At 37.0% G+C, this 13,712-nt stretch overlaps 1 protein-coding gene and 1 non-coding gene across 3 annotated transcripts in view; one reads left to right on the plus strand and one right to left on the minus strand.

Annotated features, from left to right (window-relative positions):
- GRID2 (glutamate ionotropic receptor delta type subunit 2) overlaps nt 1–13,712 on the plus strand; it is a 1,331,651-nt gene that overhangs the window by 860,177 nt on the left and 457,762 nt on the right. The gene's annotated exons all lie outside the window — the stretch shown is intronic.
- LOC132520140 (U6 spliceosomal RNA) lies at nt 11,958–12,064 on the minus strand. The gene has a single exon (XR_009540500.1). It is a non-coding gene; the product is annotated as a U6 spliceosomal RNA (small nuclear RNA).

Here is a 13,712-nt window from a genome sequence, read left to right on the forward strand (position 1 = left end):
CAATTGTTATATCTTCTTCTTGGATTGATCCCTTGATCATTCTGTAGTGTCCTTCTTTGTCTCTTGTAATAGTCTTTATTTTAAAGTCTATTGTGTCTGATATGAGAATTGCTACTCCAGCTTTCTTTTGATTTCCATTTTCATGGAATATCTCTTTCAATCCCCTCACTTTCAGTCTGTATGTGTCCCTAGGTCTGAAGTGGGTCTCTTGTAGACAGTGTATATATGGGTCTTGTTTTTGTATCCATTCAGCCTGTGTCTTTTGGTTGGAGCATTTAGTCCATTTACATTTAAGGTAGTTATCGATACGTATGTTCCTATTACCATTTTCTTAATTGTTTTGAGTTTGTTATTGTAGGTTTTTTCTTTTCCTTGTGTTTCCTGTCTAGAGAAGTTCCTTTAGCATTTGTTGTAAAGCTGGTTTGGTGGTGCTGAACTCTCTCAGCTTTTGCTTGTCTGTAAAGGTTTTAATTTCTCTGTCAAATCTGAATGATATCCTTGTTGGGTAGAGTAATCTTAGTTGTAGGTTTTTCCCTTCCATCACTTTAAATATGTCCTGCCACTCCCTTCTGGCTTGCAGAATTTCTGCTGAAAGATCAGCTGTTGACCTTACAGGGATGCCTTTGTATGTTATTTGTTGTTTTTCCCTTGCTCCTTTTCATATTTTTTCTTTGTATTTAATTTTTGATAGCTTGATTAATGTGTGTCTTGTTGTGTTTCTCCTTGGATTTATCCTGTATGGGACTCTCTGGGCTTCCTGGACTTGATTGACTCTTTCCTTTCCCATATTAGTGAAGTTTTCAACTATAATCTCTTCAAATATTTTCTCAGTTCATTTCTTTTTCTCTTCTTCTTCTGAGAACCCTGTAAGTTGAACGTTGGTGTGTTTAATGTTGTCCCAGAGGTCTCTGAGACTGTCCTCGTTTCTTTTCATTCTTTTTTCTTTATTCTCCTCTGCAGTAGTTATTTCTACTATTTTATCTTCCTGGTCACCTCTGCGTTCTTCTGCCTCAGTTATTCTGCTATTGATTCCTTCTAAAGAATTTTTAAATCCATTTATTGTATTGTTTATCATTGTTTGTTTGCTCTTTAGTTCTTTTAGGTCCTTGTTAAACATTTCTTGTATTTTCTCCATTCTATTTCAAAGATTTTGGATCATCTTTACTGTCATTACTCTGAATTCTTTTTAGGTAGACTGCCTAGTTCCTCTTCATTTCTTTGGTCTACTGGGTTTTTACCTTGATCCTTCATTTGCTGTGTATTTCTCTGTCTTCTCATTTTGCGTAACTTACCATGTTTGGGGTCTCCTTTTTCACAGGCTGCAGGTATGTAGTTCCTGTTGTTTTTGGTGTCTGCCCCCACTGGGTAAAGTTGGTTCAGTGGCTTGTGCAGGCTTCCTGGTGGAGGGGACTCGTGCCTGTGTTCTGGTGGATGAGGCTGGATCTTGTCTTTCTGGTGGGCAGGATCGCATCTGGTGGTGTGTTTTGGGGTGTCTGTGACCTTATTATGATTTTTGGCAGCCTCTCTGCTAATGGGTGGGGTTGTGTTCCTGTCTTGCTAGTTGTTTGGCATAGGGTGTCCAGCACTGTAGCTTGCTGGTGGTTGAGTGGAGCTGGGGCTTAGCATTGAGATGGAGATCTCTGGGAGAGCTTTTGCTGTTTGATATTACCTGGAGCTGGGAGGTCTCTGGTGGACCAATGTCCTGAACTCAGCTCTCCCAACTCAGAGGCACAGGCCTGACACTCAGCCAGAGCACCAAGACCCTGTCAGCCACACTGCTCTAAAATCAGGAACAAGACAAGGATGCCCGCTCTTGCAACTTCTATTTAATATAGTATTGGACGTCCTCATAGAATTTATTGGATAAAGTGAAAGCAGTGCTCAGAGGGAAATTTTTGGTTGTAAACACCTTGGATGAGCTCAACCGTAGACTGGTCACAGCTGAGGAAAGAGTCAGTGAGCTAGAATACAGGTCAGAATTTCCCAGACTGTAGAGGACCAATGGTAACCACTATCCGATAAACAGCCGACTTCTCCCAGAAACCAGCAAGCATTTATTTATTCCTTTACTGCAGGGTCACCTGCAGGCCCTGGATGGGGCTTCCCCTGGGTGCATGGAGCAGGGTTTCCCAGGTGGGCAAACAGGGCACGGCTGGAGTTTTGGGGGCTGCTAACTGGCCTCGGTTGTGTAGGGGCAGTAACTGGGGTCTTGGGGAGCCGCTGGGAGAGGATGGGCTGGGAATCTGCAAGCACCGTGGGCAGCTCACAGAACTGTGAACTCAGGGCTGAGGCTCTGCTGCTGCAACCTCTCTTCCCAGTATTCCTTTTGAAAATAGCTTTGAATATGTTCGTTTTCTTGATTTTTGAAATAGTTTCACATATGCATAAAGATGTCAAAATTTATCAAAAGATACATTTTAAATATATGAAATTTATACTGTCAGTAATACTTTAATGAATATAGAAAAGCCCATTACAGAGCTAATTAAATTAATAGATGAAATTCGTTGATCATCAAAACTTATTTGTAATTTGTAATTTGTAATTTGTAATTTTTATGCAAAGTCTTTGATTATCCATTTATATTCATAAATATATGAAGGAGCTAAGACAGTCAGTTATATGTTTTACCTCATATTTCACAAAAAAAGGGAATATAATGATCATATGTGATGTTCAAAACTTTGTCAGTTTATTTTATAGTGGAAATTAGACTAGTTCTTTTAACTGTACACATCATCACTGTCCTGGGATTCTAGTTTTCTTAATTCTCTGAAAATGGCCATATTTAATGTTGTCTAAGTAATTTGGAATGTGTTTTTAAAATATGTACATTTCTGCTGCCATTTTCATTAGTAGAGTAGAGTTAAATAAATAGCGACAATAGATTTTTTGCAAACATAACACATTGCCAATGAAATATTAAAGTTTATGGTTCTCAATATAGGTTTACGTGGGAAGATTTAGGTGAATTGATTTTTTTATGTAGGATTATCTGTACAAACTGTAAGTTAGCTATTAAATTATTCTAGCTTTAATTCTCATTTTCTTACATATAATGTAGAGTACTTTAGAATTATGTTACAAAAAGTATCAATACTTTGCCACACTTGAGAGGATGATTCTCACTAGCATATCTGATTAACTACAAATGCATTAATTACAAAATCAATTTTGTATTACTTTATTTTGGAAACAAAAATATTTATATTTTAAATTGCTTTTTTATTCTATATATTATCTGTATAAGAGGAACTGATGAAATCTAATATATGATATCAAATTTTAATAAGCAGAATATATCTTTTGAGCACATGGGCTATAATATTTTTCAAAAAGACAAGGAAACCCTGTAATGAATAGAAACAGTAGAATAGTAAATGACATAAGAAAAATCATCTAGATAGTTCTTTCTTTATTAGATAATGTGCAGCTTAAAATAGTGACAGACTTTGCATACCACTGCATTGAAACAGTTTAAATAAATTTAAGTAAAGCAAAAGTAAGGAATTGGAGCATCAACTGCTACTTATACTAAAAATCTGACTGTTTTATTCTATTTTATTTGGTCATTGCAAAACACTCAAAATATAAATCACTGTTCTATAACCTAATAGCCTTATACTGTGGTAGTTATGAATACTGGTTTGTACTTGAGGTTAAGAGATCCTACTGTACAGGATTATAATACGGTTTTTGTTTAAGTTGTGGTATAGACTTGGGTGAATTAGAATATAAACCATACTCCCTGAAATCCTCTCAATATAAATATTTAAATACAAGAGACATGGGTAGCAAGAACTGCACTTGCAGAAATCTTAACTACACTCAGTGGTTGACATCCCAACTGGTCCTAAATGAAATGTCCCGTAGAAGCAAAATTATAACTGCCAAGGCCTAACCAGCACAACGTTCTGTCACTTAAGACATTGCTCCTGAGAGTAATGCATGATCAGTGTTAGAATCTGTATTTTGAACAACATGGTGTCTACAGACCCACCATACTTTAAAAACCACTGTTTTATAGGAAGCTTGCCAAGTATTGGGTTATATTAGGGAATACAAAAAGAATAAAATGTGATCCCTGCACCTAACTGATTTTCAGCCTCTATTTGGAACAATACATGTGCACAAGTCAGCGTTGGTAAGAGGGTCTTGTAAATGTCATGTTACAGGGTGTGATTTCTATTTGAAACTCTATAATTTAGCAATCAGTACATCTGGAATTGCCAAGGGTATCAGGAAGTAATGGAAGAAAGGGTAAAGAATATTCCAAATGGAATAGCCTATATACTCAGAGTAAAAAATAAGAGGGGTCAAGTCTTGAATAGGTGTTTGAATAGATTGAATGGATTGATTATAATACTTACATTAACAGAGGAGCTTAAACAGGAGTATGTATTCCTACTGTGAAGGATTTTAAAAGACCCTCTAAAGATGTAGCTGATTAGTCACCTAGACAGCTGTCTAATGCAGGGGTTGGCAAACATTTTCTGTAAATATTTTAGGCTTTTATTTAGAATTTTTGAATTTTATTTTATTTTTTTTATACAGCAGGTTCTTATTAATTATTCATTTTATACATATTAGTGTATATATGGCAATCCCAATCTCCCAATTCATCCCACCACCGCTCCCCCGCCACTTTCTACCCTTGGTGTCCATACATTTGTTCTCTACATCTATGTCTCTATCTCTGCCCTGCAAACTGGTTCATCTGTACCATTTTTCTAATTCCACATATATGCTTTAATATACGATATTTGTTTTTCTCTTTCTGACTTACTTCACTCTGTATAACAGTCTCTAGATCCATCCATGTGTCTACGTATGACCCAATTTCATTCCTTTTTATGGCTGAGTAATATTCCATTGTATATATATATATACACCACATCTTTATCCATTCATCTGTTGATGGGCATTTAGGTTGCTTCCATGACCTGGCTATTGTAAATAGTGCTGCAATGAACATTGGGGTGCATGTGTCTTTTTGAATTATGGTTTTCTCTGTGTATATGCCCAGTAGTGGAATTGCTGGGTCATATGGTAATTATAGTTTTAGTTTTTTTTGTGTTTTTTTTGCGGAACACGGGCCTCTCACTATTGTGGCCTCTCCCGTTGCGGAGCACAGGCTCCGGAAGCGCAGGCTCAGCGGCCATGGCTCACGGGCCCAGCCGCTCCGCGGCATGTGGGATCTTCCCAGACCGGGGCACGAACCCGTATCCCCTGCATCGGCAGGTGGACTGTCAACCACTGCGCCATCAAGGAAGCCCCAGATACCTAAATTGATGTTGGTACCTTGGCTGGAAAAATATAAAATCAATGAGCCAAAGCACACCCATCTCAGCTGAATTAGAAGAAGAAGAAAGAAAGGCCTTTTGTATGATTCTGGGAGCCTGTGCTGTGTTAAATTGATGGAGAGCTGAATGACTGGTTCTCCCTTTCCTGCACCTATTTTCAACTGATGAGGGGAAATACAAGTTTTATGCCTGAACATCATAAAATTATGATAATGGTGGAATCTATTTCCTGAAATCATGTCTCTACAGATATATAATTTTGAAATCAAGAAGAAAAATTATCATGTCAGTATCTTTGAATTCTGGGTCCTATCCAGACATAATTCAGGATAATTTTAGTCAATGCTAGGAAGCCTCTAGAATACCCATGTCTAGAATAAAATTATGGTCAGCCTAATTCAGCAGTTCTTAAGCTTTTTGCACAGTACAGTCACCTGAGGAGCTGGTAAAAATACCTGGTTCCTGCTTCCTGCCCCAAATCAAATAAATCAGTTTCTGGGGATAGGACCTGGCATTTTAAAAAGCTTCCTAAAATATTTTACTGTGCAGAGAACTACTAGCCTAATGTTGAGAAGCCACAACCTAAGGTAGCAACCAGTTAAATGCCTTGCTCTAAAATTAGAAGGCCCAGCCTGTGTAGACCAAAGTATTCTTATTAACCAATGCTTGAGTATAGAAATTTCACCTAAAGGTGGTCATATCTCACTGAAGAGTCATCACAGCCAATCATTAGTCAAATGGAATCAAACATTGTTGAGTGGCAACTGAAGATCGAAGGCCACAGTTGGGGAGTGGCTTAGGGAAGTGTCATTTTCTGAGACCAGATGGTGATTAAAGACATTCAGCCTGGCTTTCTGTTTGTAAGCTCCACTGAGGTGATAAATTTTTCTAAGTCTTCCTTGAAAAACTAATTGGGGGAACTTGGTCGTAAGCAGCACTCATGTAGGAAATTTAACTACAATTTAGAAACTTTAGAATCAAGTATCCCTTCAGGGACTCAAGTCTGTATAAAAGGAAGTCCTGTTCTCTCTTGGACACATGGGCAGTGATGAAGAGGACCATATCCCAGGCTGCCTGTCAGCACACTGCCAAGTAGGGAGGAAAATTTGTTGTTAACATTTGATGTGGATGACTCATTTTCTTTTCCAAGCATTGAGATTTGCATATGACTTCTAACCCTTTAGGAATGACTCTGCCATAATCAGCTTCTGTCCAATAATAAGGTAGCACAGTAGGACACTGAAGTGTTCAGATTTTGTTTGTTTGTTTTTGCCAGTAAGCAAGTAGAGCCATTAAATCCCTCAGAGCAAGTAAGTTACATGCATACAGTAGTATCTAAGGAACTTCCCTCTATAGAAAGATGTAGTTGGAGAAGGAGAAAGAATAGGCAAAGAGATCAGCTAGAAAACCTGGTAATAACTATTCTGAGGCAGTGAGGACCTAAACTATCTATCTAAAAACACACATGCACACAATGGAGGCTGCAGGGTTTGTGTTTTTTTTTTAATAGAAATGTAACAGGATGGTAAACTGAAAAGTTTTTTGTGGTATCATGATACAATACATATGACACTCCAAAATGGATACAATGCCACAATGAAAAATTGTCAAAGGAAGGTACAATCAATGCTTATACTCTTCTTAAATGCCTACTCACATAGAAGATAAAAGCATGCTGGAAGTTAGAGACATTTTGGAGAAGATTTCTTTGGATAGAGCTGTTGCTGTTCTATGAGTCCTTTTACTGCACATCCCACCCACCCTACTCCCACGGAGAAGAGTTGAAGAAGTTTTCAGCCTTCACCTCAGCCGAGAGAGAGGGTAAGGAAGGAAAGAGGGAAGGAAGTCTAATTAGAAAATGTAATATGTATTTCCTGCAGGATGGAAGACATGGAGGCCTAGTGGCTGATTCGTGCCACTTAAACATGAGTAACTATTTAACTAACATTTAGAGCTGATTGAAGTAGAAATTGATGCTACATTGTGTAATTTGAATCCTCAGTGTTTGTAGGGCAAATTATACATGTGCCCTGTGTAGTAGATATAAGCCAGACAGAAGATAGAATATCTCGTCTGAGTCATCTTAGGTCCCATTCTAAAGGCCAATTATAGGAACAAACAAACCTCACTAGAGAGAATTCTCTAGCGAATCTGGAAGTACCACTGGATTCCAGGGATTGGGGAAGAAGCTAGCAACCAGCTAGAGTAGATATGAAATCTGTGACAGGAACACCCATGAAAATGCATGTGTTAGGAGGAGAAAGGATAAGTGCCATGGTTTCTAAAGATCCATGAAAGTTGCAAATGCAGGACCAAGAATGATAATACCCTTTTCTTTCTCTTCTGCTCTCCTGTGTTCCGACTCTGAGGGAGCCAGAAATCCCAGTTAGAAAACTAAGAGAGCAGAAATCACAGAACAGCTGGTCTGGGAAGGAGAAAAAAGTCAACTATATTTCCCCAGCTAAAAATTCCCCACCTGCAGGATGGGGGAGGAGAGAAGCCCCAATATCTAACCAGGGTCAGAGTTTGAATTTTTACTAAGGCTAGAGATTTTCAAATCACTGAATTAAGAATGTGACCAATGTTCCTTTATTGCTTAAGAATAAACACAAGAGTCATAGGGCCTGTCAGAATTTTTATCCAAGAATAAGGGAAAATTAAGCCTGCAGAATAAATTTTAAAGGATTGTGAGACACAAAAAAATAAGGTTATTTTTAATTGTATTTTATGAGTGTTGCCAATGTAATCTAATATTTATAAAACTCAAAGTTAAGAATGACCGAGAAAGGCACAGAGTAATAATCACATTTCATACCTTTGCAGTATCTATATTTAATAATTTCATATATATTCTCTTATTTAATCCTAAATATCCTGAAGATAGGACAGAAATATATATATTTTTCTATTTTACAGAGGAATAACCTGAAGATCATGTTAACAAGTGGTTTATCTAAGGTATTAACACGTGTTAGAGTAGGTTTTGAAGTTAAGACCAGAATCCAGATATACTGTCTCTAAATCTTACCCGAGGGCACAGCTCCTTAGGTAAGAAGTAACCTTTGAAATTTCCCTAAAAGCTGTTTCCATTAATTCAGTGAGTAAAAGTTACTGATCATCTTCCATGTACCAGGCATTGTTGGGGATTCATTATGGAAGAAATCAGAAAATTCCACTGCTCTCATAGAACTTCCATCCTAATACAGGGAAACAGACAATAAACAAATAGAACAAACAAATAAAATGTTATGTCAGGTGGCAAATTCTGTGAAAATATTCATAAAGCAGGGTATGAAGGATAGCAAGGGTTAAGAGTGGGAGTTCCTGTATGTTTTGTAGGCCATAAGGCCTGAGAGAGGAGTGCACTTACAAATAACCAAAGACACTATGGCAAGAGCAGGGTCAGCAAAGGAGGATGGTAGGAGATGATGCTCTAGCAGTGCAAGGAGGCGGTGGGGGGGCGCGGCGGGAAGGGGGGTGAGGTTTGAGGAGAAGACTATATAGTACCTTCTAAGACCTGGTAAGGAATTTGATTTCACTATGAATACAGTGGGAAGCCACTCAAATGGCTTCAACAGAGGACTAATTTTGCCTAACTTACCTTTTTTTTGTTTTTTGTTTTTTCAAAAAACAGACATTCTGGCTTATATGTAAAAAATAGACTCTAACAGGCAACGGTGGGGATAGGAAGACCAGTATGGGTGCTACTAATAGTCCAGGCAACAGCTAGGGTGGTGGTGGAGGTGTCGGGAAGTATTGACTCTCTACAGTTTTGATTTGGCAGGCAGTCCTCAGGCAGCCTCAACGTGTATTTCCTTAGGTTATGTTTGTGCAATTTATAACAAAAGATGTCTATAACAAAAACGTTTACTCTCCATGCCCAAGGGTTCTTCACTTCCTTTGTTGGGAAACATGAAATCCTTCAGGTCATTGCCATTTAAAATAATCCTTGACCATCCGATGTAGCTCGCCTTCACCCGTAGCAGAGTCCTCTGTCACTAAATGCTACTCTATACTATTTATGCTGTTTTCTTTATACTACTTACTGTAAGTTGTGATTGTAGATTTATTTATGTGTTTATGTGGCCATTGCTCATTTCTCTTACTAGACTTTAAGCCCTCAGAAGGCAAGGTCTATTTGTGTTTTGTTCATTGTTGCATACTGAGGGCCTAGTCTACAACTTATACAAAGTAGTTACCCAAAAATATATTTTGAATTGATGAATAAAAATAATATCACCTTATATTTTCCTTGTAAGGTATCCCAGTCATCTTTTTCTTTCTCTATTTATATCAAAAAGCTAAGGAAAATATCTGACTTCAATTTTAAAAATTCCTTTTTTCTAAGAAAAAAAGAGACCATCTTGCCCCTCCCCCTACTAATTAACAACTACATTGATTATATACTGTGGTAGGCAGAATGGTGGCCCCTCAAACATGTCCACACCCTAATCCTCAGTATTTTGAATATGTTACATTGCATGAGGAATGTGATAGGGAAAGGAGAATTATACAGAAAAGGGAAACTAATGTAGCAGATGGAATTAGGGCTGCTAATCAGCTGACTTTACAGTGGGGAGATTATCCTGGATTATCCAGGTGGACCCAGTGTAACCACCTGAGCTCTAAAAGGGGAAGAGAGAGTAGACCATGAACTAAGAAATGTGGATGCCAGTCTCAGTTTAAAGCCTGCAAGAGAGTGGGGACCCGAGTCCTACAACTGCAAGAAGCTTAGTTCTGCCAACAACTCATATGAGCAGGAAACAAATTCTCCCCTACACTCCCAAGGAATTACAGAGATATAGACACCTTGGTTTTCTCTCATGAGAAACATACTGGACTTCTGACCTAGAGAACTATAAAATCAATTCATGTTATTTTACACAACTAAATTAGCGGTAATTCATTATGCCAGCAGTAAAAACTAATAGAATTTCTTGTGTAAGTATTCATTTAGCTGTCTCGCTTGTTAGTTTTTTAACTTCATGTATTTTGTATAATTATTTTGTAACATAATGGCTGATATTATTGGAATATATTTTTACTTTGAAAACTTTCCTCATATTCTTATAAGAACACTGATGTTCTTAAAACCTTGAGTAACACTGATAGTGAATTTTCAAAATCAAAATTTAAATTTAAAGAATGTTCTAGATACAGTTAAATCTTAATGCCATCTGTTTACTAACATGACATTTTCTAACACGTCCTATTGCTTTCTTGGTGTTTCTATTGTTGTCTTATTGTTATGGCCTTATTTTATGTTTTCAGTCCTATAATTATTACTCAGAGCTATAAGACTGGATATGAGGAAATGAGAAAAGTTGAAAGGCAACTTGAATCTGTTTATTACTATAACTACTCAGAAGGATTACTAGCAGATTTAAGAGAAAAGAAGTAAACAATCTTTACAAAAATGAGAAGTAGGATAATCCATGAATTTCACTTCGCATCACTTCTCATTTTTTATAAGGTTTTAAGTACAATGTAGAATTTTAGGAATGGTCAGAGACAAGCTAACATTCCCCTGAGTGACAGAGACTAGCACCTTAGCTCTTCTGTGTACCAGTAGGAACTAGGGAACTTCGAAGCATATTCAAAGAATTATATTTCTTGGGGAGGAAGTCTGGCCATGCATTCCTGAGGCAGGGTTAACAGAACCTGGAGAAATAAGGTAGCTTTACAGAAAGAGACATTGCCACAAAATCTAGTCTTGAAATTTTATTTTGTTAGTTATTTTTTGTTGAGTTTTTTTTTTTTACATCTTTATTGGAGTATAATTGCTTTACAACGGTGTTTAGTTTCTGCTTTATAACAAAGTGACTCAGTTATACATATACATATGTTCCCATATCTCTTCCCTCTTGCGTCTCCCTCCCTCTCACCCTCCCTATCCCACTCTAGGTGGTCACAAAGCACCCAGTTGATCTCCCTGTGCTACGCGACTGCTTCCCACTAGTTATCTATTTTACATTTGGTAGTGTATATGTGTCCATGCCACTCTCTCACTTTGTCACAGCTTACCCTTCCCCCTCCCTGTATCCTCAAGTCCATTCTCTAGTAGGTCTGTGTCTCTATTCCTGTCTTACCCCTAGGTTCTTCGTGACATTTTTTTTTTCTTAGATTCCATATATATGTGTTAGCATATGGTATTTGTCTTTCTCTTTCTGACTTACTTCACTCTGTATGACAGACTGTAGATCCATCCACCTCACTACAAATAACTCAATTTTGTTTCTTCTTATGGCTGAGTAATATTCCATTGTATATATGTGCCACATCTTCTTTATCCATTCATCCGATGATAGACACTTAGGTTGTTTCCATCTTCTGGCTATTGTAAATAGAGCTGCAATGAACATTTTGGTACATGACTCTTTTTGAATTATGGTTTTCTCAGGGTATATGCCCAGTAGTGGGATTGCTGGGTCATATGGTAGTTCTATTTGTAGTTTTTTAAGGAAACTCCATACTGTTCTCCATAGTGGCTGTACCAATTCACATTCCCACTAGCAGTGCAAGAGTGTTCCCTTTTCTCCACACCCTCTCCAGCATTTATTGTTTTTAGATTTTTTGATGATGGCTATTCTGACCGGTGTGAGGTGATACCTCATTGTAGTTTTGATTTGCATTTCTCTAATGATTAATGATGTTAAAAATATGGAACGCTTCACGAATTTGCATGTCATCCTTGTGCAGGGGCCATGCTAATCTTCTCTGTATCATTCCAATTTTAGTATATGTGCTGCTGAAGCGAGCACTTGTTAATTATTTTTTGAAAGAGAAGCCTATTTCACTTCCTGAAGCAAGTGCAGATTGAAAAAATATAATAGCTTTATTGAATTATAAGTCAAGTACCATAATATTTACCCTTTTAAAGTACAAAATTCAGTGGTTTTAGTATATTCACAGTTATTCAACCCTCACCATTATCTATTTTAAGAATATCACCCCAAAAATAAACTCTGTACCCAATAGTAGTCACTCCTCATTTCTCCATTCTCCCAGGCTTTGGCAACCGTTAATCTGTTTTCTCTTTCTGTGGATTTGCCTCTTCTGGACATTTAACATAAATGGAAATATACAATATAAGGACTTTTGTGACTGACGTCTTTCACTTAGCGTTATGTTCTCAAGATTCATCCCTATTGTAGCATGGATTGGTACTTTGGTACTTCATTCATTTTTATTGGTAAACAATATTCCATTGTCTGGATATACCACATTTGTTTATCCATTATACAGTTTATGGGCATTTGTGTTGTTTCCACTTTTTGGCTATTATGAATAATGATGCTATTAACTTCTATGTACAAGCTTTTATGTGATCATATTTTTTTCATTGCTATTCACATATATCTTGAAGTGGAATTGATCATTCATATGATAACTGTATGTTTAACGTTTTGAGGATTACTGAACTGCTTTCCAGTGTGACTGTACCACTTAGCGTCCTCACCAGCAATGCGTGAGGGTTCCAGTTTCTTCACATCCTTAACAACACTTGTTATTTTCTAATTTTATTAATATTAATATTATTATTATAGCAATCCTAGTGGCTGTGAGGTGATATCTGATTATGGTTTTGATTTACATTTTTCTAGTGACTAATGATGACCATCTTTTCATGTGCTTATTGGCCATTTGTACATACTTGAAGAAATATCTATTCAAATCCTTTCACCATTTTTAATTGGGTTTTCTTTTTATTGTTAGGTTGTAAAAGTTCTTTGTATATACTGAATACAAGCCCCTTATCAGATATAGGATTTGCACATATTTTCCACCAACTGTGGGTTGTCTGTTTACTATCTTGATGGTATCATTTGTAGCACAGAAGTTTTTAATTTTCATGAAGTCCAGCTTATCTTTTTTTTTTTTTTTGGTAGCTGGGTAACTTTACCTAACCCAATGTTACTAAGATTTACTCTTAAGATTTCTTCTAATACTTTTATAGTTCAGCTCTTACATTTTAAACAGTGATTCATTTTGATTTAATTTTTGTGTATGTTGTGAAGTAGGGGCCCAATTTTACTCTTTTGCATGTGGATATACACTTGTTCCAACACCAATTGTACCCATTGAATGGTCACGCCATCTTTGTCAAAGTACAATTGACTATAAATGCGGATGCTTACTTCTGGACCCTCAGTTCTATTCTATTTATCTGTATGTCTGTTCTCATCCTAATCCCACAGTATCTTGATTATTGTACGTTTGTAATCAGAGTATGTAAGTCATTCAATTTTGTTCTTCTCAAGATCATTTTGACTACTCTGGGTTCCTTTAATTTCCGTGTGAATTTTAAAGTCAACCTGTCAAATTCTGCAAAACTGGCAGCTAGGATTTTTATAGAGATTATACTGAATCTGCAGATCAAATTGGGGAGTATTCCCATCTTAAAAATAT

The sequence above is a fragment of the Lagenorhynchus albirostris genome, chromosome 4 (genome assembly GCF_949774975.1).
Source record: "Lagenorhynchus albirostris chromosome 4, mLagAlb1.1, whole genome shotgun sequence".
Taxonomy (NCBI): Eukaryota; Metazoa; Chordata; class Mammalia; order Artiodactyla; family Delphinidae; genus Lagenorhynchus; species Lagenorhynchus albirostris.